The following is a 20,585-nucleotide window of genomic DNA, read 5'->3' as shown; positions in this document are numbered from 1 at the left end:
CTTATCGGGGTGGGCGAGCAAACCCAATGGGGAGCAGTGACTCAGCCTGAGTCCCTAAATACCTCTGATGCAGAGGGAAATCCATCCCGAGGACTTCTAGATTGAGGTCATTTCCTTCCATAGAACATGACTTCAGAGTGAAGTGACTTTGAGAATGTTTATCCCCTGGACGGCCACTCCATTCCAAGGTGACTTTTGTTGGGGTTTGGAAAATTTTCCTGGTGATCTGAGAAAAATAAATGACTCCAGATTTCCAAGGTAAATTCTAGCACGTGCAGACAGCAGGTGACAGTCGGCAGGTGGGTTTTCTAATTCCATCAAGGCCTAGACCATGAGATTGAGAATTAACTTTAAATTTTATTATGTTATTTATCATATTTTACATAACTTAGCTAATTTTAAATTTAAGTCTAATATTTCTGAAAAATAATACAGGCCCATAATAAAAATCCAAAACATAAAAAAGACGGAAAGGAGAGCCAGTGTGGTGGCGCACACCTGTAATCCCAGTGGCTCGGGAGGCTGAGGCAGGAAGATCATGAGTTCAAAGCCAGCCTCAGAATGGCAAGGTACTAATCAACTCAGTGAGACCCTGTCTCTAAATAAAATACAGAATAGGGCTGAGGATGTGGCTCAGTGGTCGAGTGCCCCTGAGCTCAATCCCTGGTACCAAAATAAAAGGATGGAGAGGGAGCTGTGTTGTCTCTCCTCAGCATGCCCCACCCCTCAATGCCCACCTCCCAGAGTTCCCTTTTTGGAACAAAATATAAATTATAATATATACATTATATGTTTTGCCAGATATCTCCATGTTGGGAGCTGGCCAGCTTTTTCCGGAGAAGCCAGAGAGTCAGTATTTTAGGCCTTGGGGGCCATGTCTCTGCCTTTGTACCTTCAAAGAAAATGCATAGGCCAGGCAAGGTGGTGCACGCCTGTGATCCAGCAGCTCCAAAGGCTGAGGCAGGAAAATCACGAATTCAAAGCCAGACTCAGCAACTTAGGAGACCCTGTCTCTAAATAAAATACACTCGAGGGCTAGTGATGTGGCTCAGTGGTTAAGAACTCCTAGGTTCAATTCCTGGTACCCCCCCCCCCCCCCCCAAAAAAAAGTTGCAAATTGTTCATTCATTTCCCTAACCCATTTTAAAAATTGGATTTTTTAAGGGGCCAGGAGTATAGCTCAGTGATAGAGCACTTGCCTAGATGTGTAAGGCCCTGGGTCCAATCTACAGCATCTCAAAAAAAAATTGCTTTCTTATTGATTTGGGAAACCTTTTTATTTACTTACTGGGGACTGGGACTGAGTCAGGGGCACTGACCACTGAGCTATATCCCCAGTCCTCTTCATTTTTTACTTTGAGACAGGGTTTCCCTAAGTTATTGAGGGTCTTGCAAAAGCTTCTGAGGCTGGCCTCAAACCTGTGGTCCTTTTGTCTCAGGCTTCTGAGTTGCTGTGACCTTCCTGATATAGCCTCCCACATTACTGGGATTATGGGCATGTGCCACTATTTATATAAAATTTACTGATACCAACATTTTGTTCAATTTCTAGTATTACCCCCACCCCCACCCCACATCTTCCAAATGCCTTTAGTAAGCTTGACAAAGTGATCCTGAAGTTTATTTGCAAGAAAGGGAAAATTCTGAAAGAGAGGATTACTGATCATCAGGCATGGTGGCTTGCCTGCAGTCTAAGTTACTCAGGAGTTTGGGGTAGGAGGGTCACAAGCTCAAAAGGATCCCAAGGTCAGCCTAGGCAATTTAGGGAGACCTAGTCTCAAATTAAAATAAACTGGATGTGGTGGAGTGTGCCTGTAATCCCAGTGACTTGGGAGGTTGAGGCAGGAGGCTCACAAGTTCAACACCAGCCTTATCAGCTTAGCAAGGCCCTAAACAACTTAGTGAGACCCTGTCTCAAAATAAAATTAAACAAATCAATAAATAAAAGATTTTTTAAAAAAATATTTTTTAGTTGTAGTTGGAAGCAATGCCTTTATTTTATTTTATTTATTTTTATGTGGTGCTAAGGATTGAACCCAGTGCCTCGCATGTGCTAGGTGAGCACTCTACTGCAGAGCCACAACCTCAGCCCTGTTTGTTTTTTTTTTTTAATAAATAAAATAAAAAGGGCTGAGAGTAGCTGGGTGCAGTAGCTCACGCCTGTAATCCCAGTGGCTCAGGAGGCTGAGGCAGGAGGATCATGGGTTAAAGCCAGCCTCAGCAAAAGTGAGGCACTAAGCAACTCAGTGAGACTCTGTTTATAAATAAAATGCAAAATAGGGCTGAGAATATGGCTCCGTGGTTGAGTGCCCCTGAGTTCAATTCCCAGTACTCCCCCCCCCAAAAAAAAAGGCCTGTGGGTATAGTTTGGTGGTTGAGAAGCTCTGGGTTCAATCACCGTACCCCCCCCCCCCGCCCACACACACACATGCATGCACAAAGTTAATGAGGAGGATAATTTACTCTCAGATATCAAAAATTATTGAGTTATTGTGAAATTATAATCTGTAAAATATTTTTTTTCTTTCCAAGAAAATTGCTAACCTCTTGGACAAAGTATCTGACACAAAGTAGCTATTCAATGACTATTTGTAGTTAATGAACACTGGGTGAAGTTTTTTTCCTTCAATATTTAATCTTCTAAGTGGTAGTAGAAGTAGAATCTTAGTAGGAATTCCACTGGAAACAAGAATCCAGGCAATTAAAGAAAAATTTTCTAGTAATAACACTTCATTAAAGTCTGCTGTGTCAGATGCCGTGGTGCATGCCTATGACCCCACAACTCAGGAGGCTAAGGCAGGAGATCACAAGTCCAAGGCCAGCCCCAGCAGCTTAGGGAGACTCTGCCTTAAAATAAAAAAATAAAAAGGGCTGGGGATGTAGCTCAGTGGTAGAGAGCCCCTGGGTTCAGTCCCCAGTAGCATAAATAAATAAATAGTCTGTTGCCTGCTGGACAGAGCAGGCACCTTCCCCGCCATCTTACCAATGCTGTCACTGGCCCTGTAAAGGTGGTTCATTACAGGAGAGGAACCTGACCTCTCAGCAGGTGAAATAACTTGTCCAAGGTCACACAATAAATAAAAAGACAGAGCCAAGGCCAATGTCATGCTTTTTCCACTGTGCTGGCTGCATCACCATGTCACTAATTAACATGGGTGTGATGTTTTTCTGTTTATAAACATGTGTCACAAGTCATCTAAAACTCATGACAGCCCAGCTAGGAATGGTTATATCTAGAAGACAGATGATGAAACTGGGTTCCAGGAAGCCCCTTAGTTTTAGCCAGAGCCACCACCCGTAGCCAGGCCCTGAGCCCAGCTGCCTTAGAACCCTTACCTCATTGAATTCCAATGGCAGCCCGTGTAATTCTTACTTTAGCATTGAAGAAAGTGAGACTCATAGGACTCAAAGGGTACATGATTTGTGCAAGGTCATACCAAGAGCAACTGAGAAAACCAGCATTCAGATCCAAAGAGATGGTTGGCTGGTCAGTTTCTTGGGTGCTGGGGACTGAACATCAGGGTGCCTGCCAGGCACTCTACCGCCCAGCCACTTTTTAGATACATTCTTCTTCCTCTTCCTCTTCCTCAGGGGCCCTTAACCATTGAGCTACAAGCTACATCTTCAGACCTTTCTTTAAAAAAATATATATATATATATATTGCGATAGGATCTTGCTAAGTTGCTGAGGTTGGTGGCCTAGAACTTCTGATCCTTCTGCCCCAGCCTCCAGAAACACTGTGATCGTTGGACTAGGCTGTCGACCTCGATCCTCATATTAGAACTAGGAGAGCAATGTTATTCTTCCGATTTTCCAGATGGAAAAGCAGGATTTATTTGACAGGTCACATAGATAACAAGTGGTAGAGATGGGACTTGAACCCACCTCGGAGGGGCTCTCCCCACACCCAGTAGCCAGACTTTGGCTCTTCTGAAGAAGCCGCGTCCTGCTCTCACACCAGCCAGGCCATGTCTGTAGGTGGTGCTTTCTCCATGTTCACCAAAGTCTGTGCGAGCACCTGGCACCTAGCACCTGGCACCTGGCAGGAATATTGCGGAGGGAGGGAGAGTGCCAGTCGCGAGGTCCAGCGCAATGGCCTCTAGCAATCCTTGAAGCTTCAGTCACCATGATTCCAGGGCCATCAGTCTCTATTCGTCAGTTTATGGCCGTCCTTGTTTTTCCAGCTCCTGCGCTTCCAAAGTTCTTTTTCGAGGGCAGAAGTTTTGCAGACCCCCGCACGCTCTCTCGCGACGGGACAGGGCGGACCTGCTGCACCTGAGCAACCATTGGCTGTCGGGTAGGGCGGAGACTGGATTGATTTGCATACACGTACTCGATTGGCTCATGGGACGGAAGTGGGCGGACTCAATCAAATCTACCTGTCAGCAGGTGGGGCGCGCAGGACTTCCGGACAGAAAAGGTTCAAGGAGTACCTGCGGCGGCGAGTGAGTAGACTTCCTGTGCGTGGGGCCGAGGCCTGAATCGCCTGCACCTCAACTTTAGGCGCCGCCCTGTAAATGTGAACCTGCAGGAACAAGAAGCAAAACACTTCCGTTGATTACTTCTAGGGCAGCGCAAATTCCCCCGGGAAGGGGTGGGCAGGGCAGGAGTGGAAGGGAGATTTTTATTGATAAATCTTTTCTGCCCAAATTGAGAACCTAGGGAGCCCATTAAAACAAATGGGGCGATGGGTGGTGGCCGTGCGCTAGAGCCAGGGGAAATAGATGTCGGTATAAATGATGTAGGGGATTTGCTTTGTTTTTGTGATGCTGGGGATTGAATCCAGGCCGTCTGTAATGGGAACTCCTCCACCGAGCTACCTCCCCAGCCCCAGATTATTTTAGGACACTATTAGAGATTAATAAACCAAAAATTAATTTATTTATTAGCAGGGATTAAACCCAGGGCCATTCTGCCACTGAGCTACATTCCCAGTCCTTTTTTATTATTTATTTATTTATTTATTTATTTATTTATTTATTTATTTATTTATTTATTTATTTATTTATTTATTTTAGAACAGTCTTGCTAAGTTGCTGCCTTGGGCTCCCAAGTCACTTCACTGGGATCACAGGCCTGTGCCAAAGTATGCTGCTCTTGAACTTCTTAACCGTGAACGAGATTCTGTGTGCCACTTTGCACATACCTCACTCCTCAAAACAACATTTTGAGTTATGCAAAGGCTTATAGAGGTTCAGTAGCTTACCAAAGGCTGTAGTCAATGGAATTCCACTAGTGTGTCAATGTCATGACCAGCATTTAAAAAAAAAAAAAATGAAATAGGCTGAGTCCAGTGGTACACACCTGTAATCCCAGCAACTTGGGAGCTGAGACAGGAGAATTGCAAGTTGGAGGCCAGCCTTAGCAATTTAAAAAAACCCTGTCTCAAAATAAAATAGGGCCGAGGGTGTAGCTCAATGATAGAGTACTTGCCTAGCTTGTAGGAGACCCTCGGTTTGATCCCCAGTGCTGCAAAAGAAAAACAAAAAACTACAAAAAATCAGAGAATATTTTGGGGAAATTTGTTTCATGTATGTAAGTGTGTTTTACTGAAAAAAAAAAAAACAAGCTTATTTCTTACAGAAAATAGGGGGTAAAAAACAAAACAAAAAACTTCTATTTTGGACACCATTAACGATACAGCATGAGTTTACTGGTTTGTACGGAGTTTGCTGTGGGAATATAATCAGTCAGGTACCTGATTGTGCAACTGCTTGCGAGCCTGAGACCCAGGACCTCCAGGGGTCATGCTGGACAGATGCCACCCACAAGGACCACTAGATTAGTAGTTTTTATTACTATGACTTTTATTATTAATATTAATAGAAAATCATGGACCTAGAAAACCTGATTCCTCTGCTCCTTGGCTGTCGGGCCAGGCTCTGACCAACCAACCCCTTCTGCTGATGGAAAAACAGTAAAGAAATTGCTGGGATGGTGGGCCTGGGAGCCAAAGGGCCTGGGCTCAAAGCCTGGCTCTGCTACTTAATAGCTGGATGACCTTGAATAAGTCACAAAACTTCTGTTTCAAGGACCTCATTTGTAACATAGAGAATCTAAGGCAACCTATCTTGTAGGACTAATGTGAGGATCACAGGAGAGAATGCAGTCATCCCTAGATATCCTTGGGGGAATGGCTCCAAAACCCCTTCAGATAGGAAAGGCTTTGGGTGCTTATGTCCCTTACATGGCATAGTATTTGCATACAACCTACACACATCCTCCCATAGATTTTAAATCACCTTTTATAACACCAGATGATGTAAATGCTGTGTAACAGTTGATATACTGTATTGTTTAGGAATAATAAGAAAAAGTCTGAACCTGTTCAGATCAGACACAATATTCTGCAGATTTTCCTTTTTTTCTTTTTAGTATTTGAGATTGCAGATATTTTTCATTCTCCGTTGGGTGTAGAACCAGAAGAAATGGAGAGCCAGGTGTATAAGGAAATGTTCTCAGAAAATGCCTGGCATGTCCTTCCTCCTCTATAAATGTCAGCTATTATTGTCTTTCCAAAGCCATGGGAAGCCACCAATGGAAGGATTGCTGGCAGAGGAGGAGCCCCCGTCCCTGGAGGCAGCTTCAACCCGGACATTGGCATTGACACATTATTGGCCACATTATTGTCTTCTGACAGGTAAAGAAACACTGAGGCTCCTAGAGGTCAAGGGATAGCTTCAGATCACAGTGAAGAGCGGCAGAGTTGACCCCCTGGTCCTGCACCCTTCCTGCAGCTTGACGCCTTTGCCTCTGTAGACAAGGACAAGAAACCCTGCATCTTGCCTCACTGGCTGAGCCTCCTGCCTTGCCCAAGGGTGCTGAGTGGTTTTGTCTCTGCTTCTGTTGGCTGAATGACTTCAAGGTGGAGGGCTTCTCTTGGGCAAGAGCAGTGTGTCCTTGGCCTCTCTTCTCTGTTGCATTACTTAGAGCTTCCTCTTATCTCCAGAATCTTGCAAGTCACTCTCCCCATTAGCCAAGATAACTCTGCACACAGGAGCCTTTTGAGTTTGTAAAGTGCTTAACCAGATAAGCTGCATCAGACAATCTTGTTAGTTAGATGCACAAAATCACACTCCCCTTCCTCTCCCTCCTCCCTTCCTTCCCCCCCTTCTCTCTTCAGTACTGGGGATTGAACCCAAGGTGTTCAATGACTGAGCTATGTCTCCAGCCCTTTTTATTTTTGAGACCAAGTTGCCCAGGCTGGCATCCAACTTATGATCCTTCTGCCTCAGCCTCCCAAGTAGCTTGGATTACAGTCATGCATACTCCTGGCCCTGTGATTGTCTTCTAACAGATAGAGAAACACTGAGGTCCAGAGAGGTCATGTGATTAGCTTAAGATCACACAGTAAAGAAGTGGCAGAGTTGGGACCCTGGTCCAGCCTTCTTTTCTACCTAATGATAACACTTGTTGGCTTATTGTGTACCAGGCATTGTGTCATGTTTCTTACTGATGTGATTTTATTTAGTTTTCACCCAATTAATAAGTAGTAGAGCTAAGATTCAAACCAAGGATTTGGGTGCCAGATCCCAGCTTCCTTTATACCCCAGCTGCTTTGCACTGGGGGTGAAGTTTCATTTGTTCCTAATTGCTCAAATCCTATAATGTCACCCTAACTCTGTCACCCTGCAGCTGGGCTTGGTTGCTAAGGCGGCCTTTGATGCTGCTTCCCCATCTTGAGACAGGCTTCACAGCACCTGGCCCGACCCCAGCAGGGAACACATTATGATCACAAGGTCCTTTGCCACACAGAACATGAGGCCAAATGGTAAAAATGCAACCGTGAAGGGAAGTCTGAGGGACGATCCCGACGGAGTCACACATGCCCAGCGTGGTTCTGGGTGCTGTGCCAGGTCACACCCTCCGTCCTGGTGTGGGGTGGGAGGTGGACCACTTGGTTCTCATCTTCAAATGCCTGTTTCCATGGAACTCAAGCAAGCAAAGGCCACTGCATTTTTATTTGTTTTTGTTCTTTGTATAGTATCTTTATTGAGATATAATTCACATACCATAAACTTCACCCTTTTAAAATGTACAATCCTGTGGCTTTCAGTGATCCTCTGACTTGCTCAACCCTCCCATGATCTAATTCCAGAACATTCTCATCACTCAAAAAAGAAGCTTCATAGCTATTAGTAGTCAGTCCCTGGTCCCCTCCCACAGACCCTGGCAGCCTCTGTCTGTCCCTACAGAGTAGCCTCTTCTGGATCTTCACATAAGAGGACTTACATACTCTGAGGCCTCCACTCTGTGGCCTCCGTGGCTGACTTCTTTCAATTAGCACGATGTGTTCAATGTTCGTCCACAGGCAGCCTCTCTCCTTGTTATTCCCAAGTAATACCCCACTGTGTGCACCGCCTGTTTGCTTTTCCAAACGTTGGTTCATGGACATTTGTATTGTTTTCACTCTTTGCATAACATTGCTGCCGAACACTCACAGGGTGTCTGAGTTTCTGTGTGGACAGGAGCTTCCCCCTCATAAGAAGTTCAAGGTCATGTGGTATCTCAGTCTGTCTGCTGCTGCTATCACAGAATATCACAGGCTGGGTGGTTTGTAAAGAAAATAAGCTTATTTCTCACAGTGTTGCAAGCTGGGAAGTTCAGTGTCAAGGTGCTGGCATCTGGCGAGGGCCTTCTTGCTGTGTCACCTGGTGGAGAAGGGCGTCCCATGGTGACAGAACAAGAAGGTAGGTGTGAGAGCGAGCTGAGCAAGCCAAACTCCCTTTCAGAAGAGCCCACTTTCCAGGCACAAACCTGCCAGAGAGTGACCTTGATCCATCAGGAGAGTGGAGCCCTTACAACCTAACCATCTCTTAAAGGTCTCACCTCCCCAAACCGTAATGGCAATTAAATTTCAACTTGAATTTGGAGGGGACATTCAAACACTAGCCTGTGGTAACTGTTGACTGTAAAGGAAGTGCCACACTGGTCCCCAGAATGGCTCCACTGTTTCACAACCTACCGGTGATAGGAAGTTCCCCGTATGCCCACCATTTCCACTTTCAGGGCTGGGGCTTGAGCCCGGGGTCTGGGCTGTGCCACAGAGCGCCACCTCGGTCTGTGTTCTCTCCTGAGACTTGAAGTGGGATCTAACGAGGGGATCACAGGGCAGTGGAGCTCAGGAAGCATTGTGTGCCCTTGTCCACTGGATGTCTATGTGATCTGCTCCTAAGGGTGTGATTCTAAGGTGGACACTGCTCATGGGGACACTCCCGGCCTAGGCAGGGAGGTGCAGCGGATCAGGAGGCAGGGGGGTCTGGACTGGATCCCAGCTCTGTCTCTGTCTCCGAGGCCCCGCGCCTGCCTCTCTGAATATCTGATTTTTCTTTAATAAGGACATCAGATGCACACCACAGGGGTGTTGTGGGGACAAGGCACACCGTATGAGAGAGGCACTGTTAGTGACACAGGAAGATCCCTTCATTCCACCGCTGAGGTCTGAGTCCCTGTGAAGTGTCCGTTCCTGGGACACAAAGGTGATGAGGACCTTGGTGCCCTCAGCTCTCAAGTGTGGAAGAACAGATACAGGAACCATAGGTCGTGTCTCTGCGTGACAAGTGCCATAAAGGAGGCTCTTCATGGTTTTCTGGTTGCCGAGGAAGGGCATGATCAGAAGGTCAAGCAGAAGGAAGTGGTGATAGGAAAGACCAGGTGGGAGAGGCCCCTGTGCTCAGGGTGGCCCGGGACTCCTGGATGGGGTCCTCCCTTGTCCACACCTCACTCATCAGGCCCTGGACCCACAAGTGGCCTGCCTGCCCTGAGGCTGGAAGGGGACAAGCCTTTGGTTCACAATCCAGATGAGATAAAGGCTGACACCTCCCTCCCTGAGCACACACCCACGCCTCTGTGTATCCAAGACAGGTGGCCATAGGGCATTGGGTTGTCCCCCAGAGTGGGTCAGGGAGGAGAGATGGGGAACATACACTGGACTGGGAGGGAGGCAGGTGATGCATCGAGAAGGCGTGAGCCCCAACTCTGCCCTTTCACACCTTGTGATCAGCACGTCCGGTGGCTCACTCTGGCCTCAGCTGACTTATCTGTAAAACAGGGATATACGCAGCTGTGCCCAAGCAGTGACCTAGAGATGAAGAGAGGCAACACGAAAATGGTATGGCAAAATCTAAATGCTGCGCATCGTCACCAAGGCTGGTGGTACCCGGATCTGAGAGTGGATGGATAAGATGTGGAGTATCATCCAGCAACAGCAGCAGATGGCGTGTGGTTAGATGCGACCACGGCGATGAGCCGGGAACACATCGTGCTGAGTGAAAAACCAGATACAAAGGCCACATGTTATAGAATTCCATCTACACGGAACACCCAGAGGGGGGGACCATGGAGAAGGTAGGTTGCTGTTACCTCCCGCAGGGTGGGAAGCCTGGGGAGCTTGGGCAGTGTCTGCTGAGGGATATGGGGTTTCTTTGGGGGTGATGAAAAGGCTCTGGAATAGCCGAGTGCAGTGGTGCGTTTCTGTAATCCTAGCTACTCAGGAGGCTGAGATAGGAGGATCATAAGTTCAAGGCCAGCCTGGGCAACTTGATGAGATGCCTACTCAAGATAAGAAGGACTGGGGATGAGGCTCATGGTAAGGCACCACTGGGTTCAATCCCCAGAATACACACCTCCTCTCTCTCTCTCCCCCTCTTTTCTCTCTCTCTCTCTCTCTCTCTCTCACACACACACCGATGATAAAAAGAGAAGACAGGGGCTGGGGATGTGGCTCAAGCGGTAGCGCGCTCACCTGGCACGCATGCGGCCCGGGTTCGATCCTCAGCACCACATACAAACAAAGATGTTGTGTGCGCCGATAACTAAAAAATAATTATTAAAATTCTCTCTCTCTCTCTTTAAAAAAAAAAAAAAGAAAAGACAGAATGTTCTGGAATTAGCAGTAATGATTGTAGAATTCTGAAGATATTAAAAAATCACTGAATTGTACACTTTGGATTTTTCCTTATTCATTTATTTAGCAGTACTGGTGATTGAACCCAGGGGCGCTCTACCACTGAGCTACATCCGCATCCCTTTTTATTTTGATTTTTGTGACAGGGTCTCACTAAGTTGTTGAGGCTAGCCTCAAACTTAGGATCCTCCTGCCTCAGCCTCCCAAGTGGCTGGGACTTCAGATGTGCACCAAGTAGGTCATACACAGCTGAATCATGCATTTCACAGCTGAATCATGCATTTTAAGTGAGTGAGATATGTGGCCTATGGATTATATTTGGATTATATATATTGAATTATATATGGATTTATTTCCTAGCACTATCTGGAATGATACCATAGGCATATGCCAGTGAATAATGGTTCTTTTTAATTTTTTTAATAATTTTTTTGGTAGTTGTAGAGACAGAATGCCTTTTGTTTTTAGTTGTCAATAGACCTTTAATTAATTAATTAATTAATTTTTATGTGGTGTTGAGAATCGAACCCAGGGCCTCACACTTGCTAGGCACAACCCCAGCCTCCCCACCTCGAGAATGCCTTTATTTAATTCATTTTTTATGTGGCGCTAAGGACTGAACCCAGGGCTTCACACATCCTAGGCAAGTGCTCTGCCACTGAGCCCCAGCTTCAGCCCCATATATGTTCTTATTTTGATTTCATTAACTTTTTTTTTGTTGTTGTTGTTCATTCACTCTGCAAACACTTATCAAGGGCGTTGCAGACACTGGGTCCTCAGGAAGCCTGTGGCCTCCTTGTCTGGGGCAGACAAGCTGGTGGTATGACTAAAGGGAGCACAGGGTGATGAAGGAGCAGCGGAGGGACATTGTGCCAGGCGAGAGGACCCAGAGAGGCCTCTGCAAGGAGTAACCATCCCTAAAACCCCAAGAGGACAGGAAGGAATGCAGAGGGCAGGCACCAGGGGCCCCAGACAGACAATCTGTGCTTCAGGCCCCGAGTGCTCTTCTGGGGAAGAGGAGGTGTGGAGCTTGTGATGGAGGCCACATAGCTGCTCTCGGGGATCATCAGCTGAATAGTCATGAATGCAGAAATACAGGTGCTCCAGAATTGCTACTGAGACAACGCTTTAGTTAGTTATTTTGCAGTTCTGGGATTGGATCCAGGGTTGCTATACTACATCCCCAGCCCTCTTTTATTTTGGGACAGGGTCTAAGGTGCTGAGTCTGGCCTCAAACTTGTAATCCTCCGGCCTCAGCCTCCCGAGTTGCTGGGACTATGGGCATGTGCCACCACACCCGGCTGTAAGACATTGCTTTAGATTCTCCCTAGAGATTCTAGAGTTTGTTTGGTTTTTTCAGTGCTAAGGATCAAGCCCAGGGCTAGGGACGCGCTAGACAAGCACTCCACCCATGAGCTACACCTCAGCCCTCCGGGGATCTAATGTTCCTGGAAGGGCAGCCCCTCAGTGAGGGGGCCTTGCTAGCTTGCAGTCACAGTGGGGATGGGTCCTGAAATGCTGTCATTTGTTCTTTTCTCCTTCTCCTCCTCCTCCTTCCTGATGATTAAACCCCAGGGGGCTCTACCACTGAACTACATCCCCAGTCTTGCTAAATTGCTGAGGCCGGCTTTGAACTTGCAATCCTGGGTCTCAGCCTCCCAGGTGACTGGGATTACAGGTGAGTGCCCCCACGCCAGGCTTTGCTCCTCCCTCCCCTTCCCCTCCTCCCCCCACCCCTGTACTCCTTAGGTGCTGGGGATGGATGCTGGGGCTTCCCACATACTAAGCACCTGCTGTATCCTTGGGCTACGGAGCCTGAGGCTCTGCATTTCTAACAAGGTCCCCCTGAGGACAACGCTGTGAGGCCACTAATCAATCCTAGCACTGCATTCTCCTCCTCAGGCCTTTGCCTCTTCTGAGCCCAGCAGCTTCTTGACACTCCCCCATCTGTCACAGGCTGTCCCTCTGGGCCCTGCATTCCTGCCTGGAAAGGGCTCCTCTACATGCTACCTGCCACCTGGCCCTTGGCAGTCCTCCTCAGGCTCTGGCAGTGCCCACATGCAGGTCCTGGGAGCAGAGACACAAGGTCACCGAATCCCAGCACCTCTGGGTCTGGGGCCTGAAACAGGAGTAGAGCGGGAAGTCAGGTGCGCAGACAGGTTTGACGAGAACCTGGATGAGATGGTGGGGGCTCGGCTGGGGACTGTGCAGGAGGAGAGAAGAATGCTGCCCAGCAACAGGGAAACGCGCCAAGAATCCTGGACTTGGGTTACAGAACTCTGGGCCCTTCAGATGTTTTCTTTATGCTTTTATGAAGGCTGGAGGTGTAGCTCAGTGGTTGAGCACCGCCATCCTGGGAAACTTAGCAAGACTCTAAATCCAAATACAAAATAAAAAGGGCTGGGAATGTGGCTCAGTGGTTAAGCACCCCTAGGTCCAATCACCAGTACCAAAAAAAAAAGAATTAAAAACCCAGAAAATAGCAAGTGTTGGTGAGGATGTGGGATGTGTCGAGTTGGTGCAAATGTAAAATGGTGCAGCCACTGGGAGAAACAGCTTGGTCATCCTCAAAATGTTAAAAATAGAATTGCCATATGATGCAGCAATTCCACTTCTGGGTATATGAGTAAAAGAATTTGAAGAACGGTTTTGAAGATAAATTTATATATTTATAGCAACATCATTCCCAATAGCTAAAACCCAATAGCAGCCCAAGTGTCCATTAACGGTTAAATGGATAAGCAGATTGTGGTATTCAGCTACAATGGAATATTAGTCAGCCTTAAAAAGAAAGTGGTTTTGTTGGGTGTGGTGGCACATGCCTGTAATTCCAGCAACTCTGGAGGCTGAAGCAGAAGGACTGCAAGTTCAAAGCCAGCCTCAGCAATTTAGGCAGACACTAAGCAATTTAAGCGAGACCTTGTCTCAAAATAAAAGGGCTGGGAATATGGTTGAGCACCCCTGGGTAAAATCCCTAGTACACCCTCCCACACACACAAAAAGGTGATTCTAACATATACCACAGCGTAGATGGACCTCAAGGGCACTGTGCTAGTGGAGAAAGGCTGTCACTAGAAGACAAGACCCGTATGACTCCACATGTATGAGGTGCCTAGAGCAGTCAAAAGCATAGACTGCAGAATGGCGGGTGCCAGGACTGGAGGAGGGGAGAGTGGGAGGTATTGTTGAAGGGGTGCAGCGTTTCAGTTTTGCAAGAGGAAGTTTTGGAGATGGGATCATGGATGGGGTGGTGGTTGCACAACGCGACTGTGGTAATGCCACTGCACTCTACACCTGGAATGGTCGGTGGAGCTTGTGACGTGTGCAGGACCAGGGGTTCCATCCCCAGCTCCGTGAAAACCAAAGCCCAAAACAACAACACAAAACCCCAACATGGTAAATTTATGTAATGTATATTTTACCACAATTTTTAAAAAATGAAAAAAAAAAAACCCAAGAAAAGAAGAAAGACTGAAGAACAGGATGAGGCTGGAGTTGGGAGATATGGATTTGGTCGTCACTTGCAAGGATAGAATAGTTACAGGTCGGGCAGGGCCAGGAAGGCCAGAGAGAGGGCAGGGACATTGCGGGAGAGCTGAGAACTGTGGCCAGTACAACCAGAGCACTCTCCCTGTCAGTTCCACAGCTCTGGCCTGAACTCTGCCGATTAATAGACTGTGAACTGGGCTGGTCACTTCACCTCTCTGAGCCTCAGTTTCTTCATCTGTAAAAGGGGGATAATATTTGTGTATCCCTCATCGTATCATCATGAGACAGTCTTTAAAACACGTAAGGGCTGGGGTTGGAGCTCAGTGGTAGAGCGCTTGTCTTGCATACACGAGGCCCTGGGTTTGATCCTCAGCACCAAATAAATAAATAAAAAGCACTTAATACAGTGCTTGCTGCCTAGTGAAACAATAAATGTGAGCTTCTGGTAGAGGTTTATTAAAAATATTTCACAGCAGGTATAGCCCTGGTACTGACCAGTCAGCTGGTCCTGCACATTCCGGCTGAATGTCCACCCTGGCCACGGGGCTGGGGAGCAGTCAGCAGAGGGGAGACCGGTCCCTCTGGAAGTTTCTAGAAAGTCTGTAGGGGTGGGGGGCTAGTTGTGGATCCGATTCAAATGCCCTCTAGGAAGCCCAGTTGGTTGAGGCAGCTTGCTGGCCTCCAAGGGCCAGATTCCAGGAGAGCAGGGCAGAGGGTGAGTGCATCTGAGGGCCTGAATGCAGAGGTCTCTGAGGAATGGGAATGAGAGGACAGGAGAGCTGTTAGAGATGTGGCTGCAGCGACTCAGAAAGTTCCACTTTGAGCCTGGTGTAGTGGCGCACACCTGTATGTAATCCTAGCAGCTCGGGAGGTTGAGGCAGGAGGATCCCAAGTTTGAAGTCAGCCTCAGCAATGTAGCGAGGCCCTAAGCAACTTAGCAAGACTCTGAGTCTGAATAAAACATTAAAAAAAGGGCTGGGGATGTGGCTCAGTTATTAAGCACCCCTGGGTTTAATCCCCATATCCCTCCCACAAAAAGAAAGAAAGAAAGGAAGGAAGGAAGGAAGGAAGGAAGGAAGGAAGGAAGGAAGAGAAAGAGAAAGAAAGAAAGAAAAGAAAAAGTTCCAGTTTGTTTTGAAGACCAGGAAATTAGGAAATTCAAAGTATGTTTGCAGGGCTGGGGATGTGGCTCAAGCGGTAGCGCGCTCGCCTGGCATGCGTGCAGCCCGGGTTCGATCCTCAGCACCACATACAAACAAAGCTGTTGTGTCCGCCGAAAACTAAAAAATAAATAAATAGATATTAAGATTCTCTCTCTCTCTCTTAAAAAAAAAAAAAACAAAAAACAAAAAAAACAAGGTATGTTTGCAGGCAGATGAGCTCCTGGGATATTGAAGAGACTAGTAATTGGCAGGACTACAAACATATCTACCGCAGGATCCAAATTTCTTTCTTTATGTTATTATAACTTTTAATTTTTTGTAATTACAGATGTATTGAAAATTTTAAGAGTGGAAGAAGGACACCTGTGTACCTTTTAGCCATTTTCATCAGTTATTCACATTTTGCTTCGATTTTATTTTGTTTCCTTTTTTGAAGTATAATTGTAGTCAACAGAGTGTCCAAACCCTGAGTGTCCAAATCAGTGAATTTTACCTATGTGGAAACCCAGTGCAACCACCAGCTGGACTGATCTAGAACATTCTGGCACCCCTGACTTTGTCACTAGGGATTGACTGTGCCCATTCTACAGTTTCACATAAGTCAGATCATATAGTTTCCATCTTTCTGTGTCTAAACTCTCTCTCAACAGCATGTCCATGAGATTCATCCATTTAAAGAAATAACTATATTGAGATATGTCATAGACCATAAAACTCCTCTTTTGAAGTATACAATTTGTGATTTTTGTGGGGGAGCGGTGACTGGAGATTGAACCACTGAGCCACATCCCTGGCCCTTTTTATTTTATTTTGGACAGGGTCTTGCTAAGTTGCTGAGGGACTTACTAAATTGATGAGGCTGGCCTCTAACGTGTGATCCTCCTACCTCAGCTTTCTTAGTTACTGGGATTACAGGTATATACCACCAAGCTCAGCTCTAAGAATGTTTTTATACATCCTTTCGTGAATCTAAATACTCTTTTCTGCTGGGTATATTCTTATGAGTGGACTGCTGGCTCTTGGGGTATACATGTATATTAAGTTATAGTAGAAACTGTCAAACACTTTCTCAAATTGGTCGTACAAACTCCCACTCCCACAAGCAATTTATAAGAGCTCCAGTACTCCCTCTTTGGGCTCACACTTGGTATTTTAATTTTAGCCAGCCATCTGGGGAATACTGCTACGTCATCATGGATTTCACTTGCATTCTGTGATAACTTATGATGTTGAGCACCTTTTCATATGCTTACATGTTAACATTTGAATGTGTGTGGTGCCTGGATCTAAACCAGGGCCTTTCACATGTGAGCCAAGGGCCCTCCCATGGAGCTACTCCCCCAGCCCTGCTGTCTTTTTTTTTTACAATAGATGTTCCTTTTTCCTCCCACTTTTTTTTGTGTGTGTGTGCGTTATAGTTGTACATACTGATGGGATTTGTCATTACAGATTTGCTAATGCACACAATACACAATATTATAACTTGGCCAATATCACTCCCCAGCAATGTAGATAGATGGTCTTGATAAATTCTGTGTACACATCCTTTGTTAGACATTAAGTATTGTAAATATTTTCTCTCAGGCTCTGGTCTGATTTTTTTACTCTTTTAAAAAAAATTTTTTTTAATAAACATAGTCAGAGGTTTTATTTATTTATTTTTCTTAAACTGCTTTTATTTTGATTTTTTTACTCTTAATTGTGTCTTTTAGCAAACAGATAATCTTAATGAGCTTCAATTTAATAATTTTCTTTCATGGGCTATATGTTTTTGTGCTTGATTGAGTCACATCCACATCCCCAGCCCTATTTTGTATTATTATTATTATTATTATTATTATTTTGGTACCAAGGATTAAATCCAGGGATGCCTAATCACTGAGCAACACCTCCAGCCCTTTTTTTTTTTTTAAATATTTTATTTATTTAGAGTCAGGGTCTTGCTAAATTGCTTAGGGCCTCATTAAGTTGCTGAGGCTGGCTTTGAATTTGCAATCCTTCTGCCTCAGTCTCCCAAGCTGCTATGATTACAGGTGAGTGCGACCATTCCTGGCTACTTTTTCTTTTCTTTTCTTTCTTTCTTTCTTTCTTTCTAATACCAGGGATTTTGAACCCAGGGGCGCTTAACTACTGAACCACATCCCCAGCCCTTTTTATTTTTATTTTTTTTGTGTGGTGCTGGGGATTGAACCCATGGTCTTCTGTATGCAAGGCAAGCACTCTACCAACTGAGCTATATCCTCATCCCTTGTTTTTTGAGACAGGGTTTTGCTACATTGCTAAGGCTGGCTTTAAATTCACCATACTCCTACCTCAGCCTCCCAGTCGCTGAGATACAGACAGGCGTGCACCACCATGCCCAGCTGCAGTTTTTCTTTTTCTTTCTTTTTAATTAATTAATTAATTAATTAATTTATGATACCAGGGATTAAACTCAGGAGCACTCAATCCCTGAGTCACAACCCCGGCCCTATTTGTATTTTATTTAGAGACAGGGTCTCACTGAGTTGCTTAGAGCCTTGTGTTTGCTGAGGCTGGCTTTGGATTCTCAGCCTTCGGAGCTGCTGGGATTACAGGCATGGGCTACCACACCCGGCTTGTACTTTCTTAAAACAAGAATTTAGAGATTTTTGCCTACTTCAAACTCATGAAAATATTTTCCCATGCTGCCTTCCAGAAGTTTTATTGTTTGTTTTTCACATTTGGGTCTCTGACACATTCTAAACTATTTTTTGTGAACTGTGTGAAGTGAGGGTTAAGGCTTAGCTCTCCCCATGTGGATATGCAGTTGACCTAGAACCATGTATTAAAAAGACCATCCTAAAGAAAAAAAAAAGACCATCCTTTCCCCACTTTTTGCAGTGACATTTGCAAAAGTGGGGTGATGACCATGAATGTGTGGGTCTCTCACTTTTATTTTATGTGCATGTGTATAAAGGTTTGAAGCAAATAATAAGGTTAGTTATAGTTGTTATGATGTGGACTTTAATTATTTTTACTTTTAGTATTTTCTATACCAAATATACTCTTATTTTAATATGTAAGACAAAACAGATGAAATGTTTTTCCAAAATATTACAGGAGTAGAGACTTGAAAGGGTGTAGGTTCTTGGAGGATGGAGTTTTTAGCTGTGTAGCAAATGAGAGGGCCTCCTTGGTTAAAGGAAAAGTACAGGCTAATGGACCGGAAAAGAAAATTCAGGGCCTGGCCAACAGAGGCCTTAGTTCCCTGGAGAAAGTGGTGCTCGAAAGCTGGTAGCTAGGAAAATGGAAATGGCCATTGTCAACAATGCTCTGTGGTAAGTGCAGCTGCTAGCAGTTTTTAAAACACTTTCAGGTCCATAGTGCTGATTTACACCTTGATATATATATATTTTTAGGATGATTTTTCAGGTAGAATTGATTAATATACTTTCTCATCTGTATCTCTAAATCTGGCCAAGACTTTACTTTTATTATTATTATTATTGAATTTGATAGGTGAAAAAAGGTGCCCCATGCAGTTTTGTTTGCATTTTAGTGACTGATTTTTTGTAATTATTAACTATTTATACTTCATTTTTAAAATTTACCTTCCCCTCCCTCCCTCCCTCCCTCCCTCCCTTCCTTCTTTCTTTCTTTCTCTTGGTCATGGCCTCATGAATTCTAGGCGAGTGCTCTACCACTGTGCTACATCCAGAGTCCTATATTTTAATTTTTAAAATTGCCTGTTCCTGTTTTCCTTCATTTTTATTTTAGAGTGGGGGATTTTTGTTATCAACTCAGAAGATAACTTCTGCTATATATAAACTCTTTTTTTTTTTTTTTCATCTTTCTTTTGTTTTTAGATCATACTTTTTTTCTTTCTTTCTTAAGTTCCTTTGGAAGAATAGTTTAGTCATAATAGCAAAAACATTCCAAAAGGAAAGAGTAATGATGAGAAATGTGCCCTCGTAGACATAAAATGTATTATAAAGCTACCAATGTTGAAGCATCGAGGAATTGGCACAGGATCACACAGGAAAATGAATGGATACAATTCAGAAATAGATTCAAGTATATACAAAAGTTCAACAGGTAATGAAGGTGGTATCTGAAATCATGGAGAAAGTGAGTGATTATTGCAAAAGTTCCTAGATTTGTTGCTCTCTCCAAAACAAATTCCAGTGAATCAAAAGATAAATGTAAACATTTTTATTAATGAAAAAGTAACCTCTTGTAGAGAACAGTAACAAAAATAAGTAAGTGCAATTTATCTACCTAAAACAAAACAAAATCAAACCAAGGCAACCTTTTTTGTAACAAGTATCTGAAAGGACCGGTAGGAGGTGATCTCGTGGAGATGCAGAGGAGCCTAGGGGGCATTCCAAGGCAGCGTGGACAGCCAGAGGGAAGGTTCGGAGGCCCGGAGACCGCCGCGTGCGGGCTCTAGCAGAAGACAGTGGCCAGAACCGAACTCAGGACGCACACCCCCGAATCCAGGGCTGAGGCAATGCCCGCCCCCACAGCCATCATAATTATGAAAAATACCACTTTTCCCATATATGGTACTTAATGTCTGTTCTTCTGGTAGGGCAGGACTTAGGGAAAACAGCTCGCAGGGCGGAGTGTCAGAGCCGCGGACCTTCCCAGTCTACTCCTTCCGTGCCTCTCCCGGGTTCAGGGAATGCACCACAACCCGCGCCCGGAGTCCTACGCGCCCGGAGCCGTCGGCTCCTGATTGGTCCCGTCAGTGTCAATTCTCGTCCTGGAACCTGGCAGTTCGTTGGACGCCCCTAGGAGGCGGGGCTCCCGCCTAGGAAGCGCGGAGGAAGGTGGAGCCGGCGGAGGTGAGGGCGGATGCGGAGATGATTCCCATCCCCTGGCCGCGGAGGCTCCGCCCACCACCTTCCTACAGGCCCGGGTGTCTGTCTGTCAAGTCCACACGAGGACTGGAATGGGTGAGGCTAGGCACGGGGCGGGGCCTTCCCTCCGAGCTCCGCCCGGAGCGGCGCCCGTCTGGAAGGGACCCGCCTCTAAGAAGGCGGGGCGGGAAGGAGGCGAGCTG

General features: G+C 45.7%; 1 long non-coding RNA gene across 2 annotated transcripts; it reads left to right on the top strand.

Annotated features, from left to right (window-relative positions):
• Positions 1-4,073: 4,073 nt before the first annotated feature.
• LOC124082984 (uncharacterized) lies at positions 4,074-10,765 on the top strand. Of its 2 annotated transcripts, none has more exons than XR_006848580.2 (3): positions 4,074-4,446; positions 10,053-10,348; positions 10,487-10,763. It is a non-coding gene; the product is annotated as an uncharacterized LOC124082984 (long non-coding RNA). The 2 variants fall into 2 exon arrangements; XR_006848578.2 differs by lacking the exon at positions 4,074-4,446 and adding an exon at positions 5,030-6,641 and having other exon boundaries at positions 10,487-10,765.
• The last annotated feature ends 9,820 nt before the right edge of the window (positions 10,766-20,585 follow it).

Source organism: Marmota monax, unplaced genomic scaffold, assembly GCF_021218885.2.
Source record: "Marmota monax isolate L192 unplaced genomic scaffold, Marmota_monax_Labrador192_F-V1.1 WCK01_AAM20220418_F8-fsc00051, whole genome shotgun sequence".
Taxonomy (NCBI): Eukaryota; Metazoa; Chordata; class Mammalia; order Rodentia; family Sciuridae; genus Marmota; species Marmota monax.
This window is presented reverse-complemented; position numbering and strand designations above follow the sequence as displayed.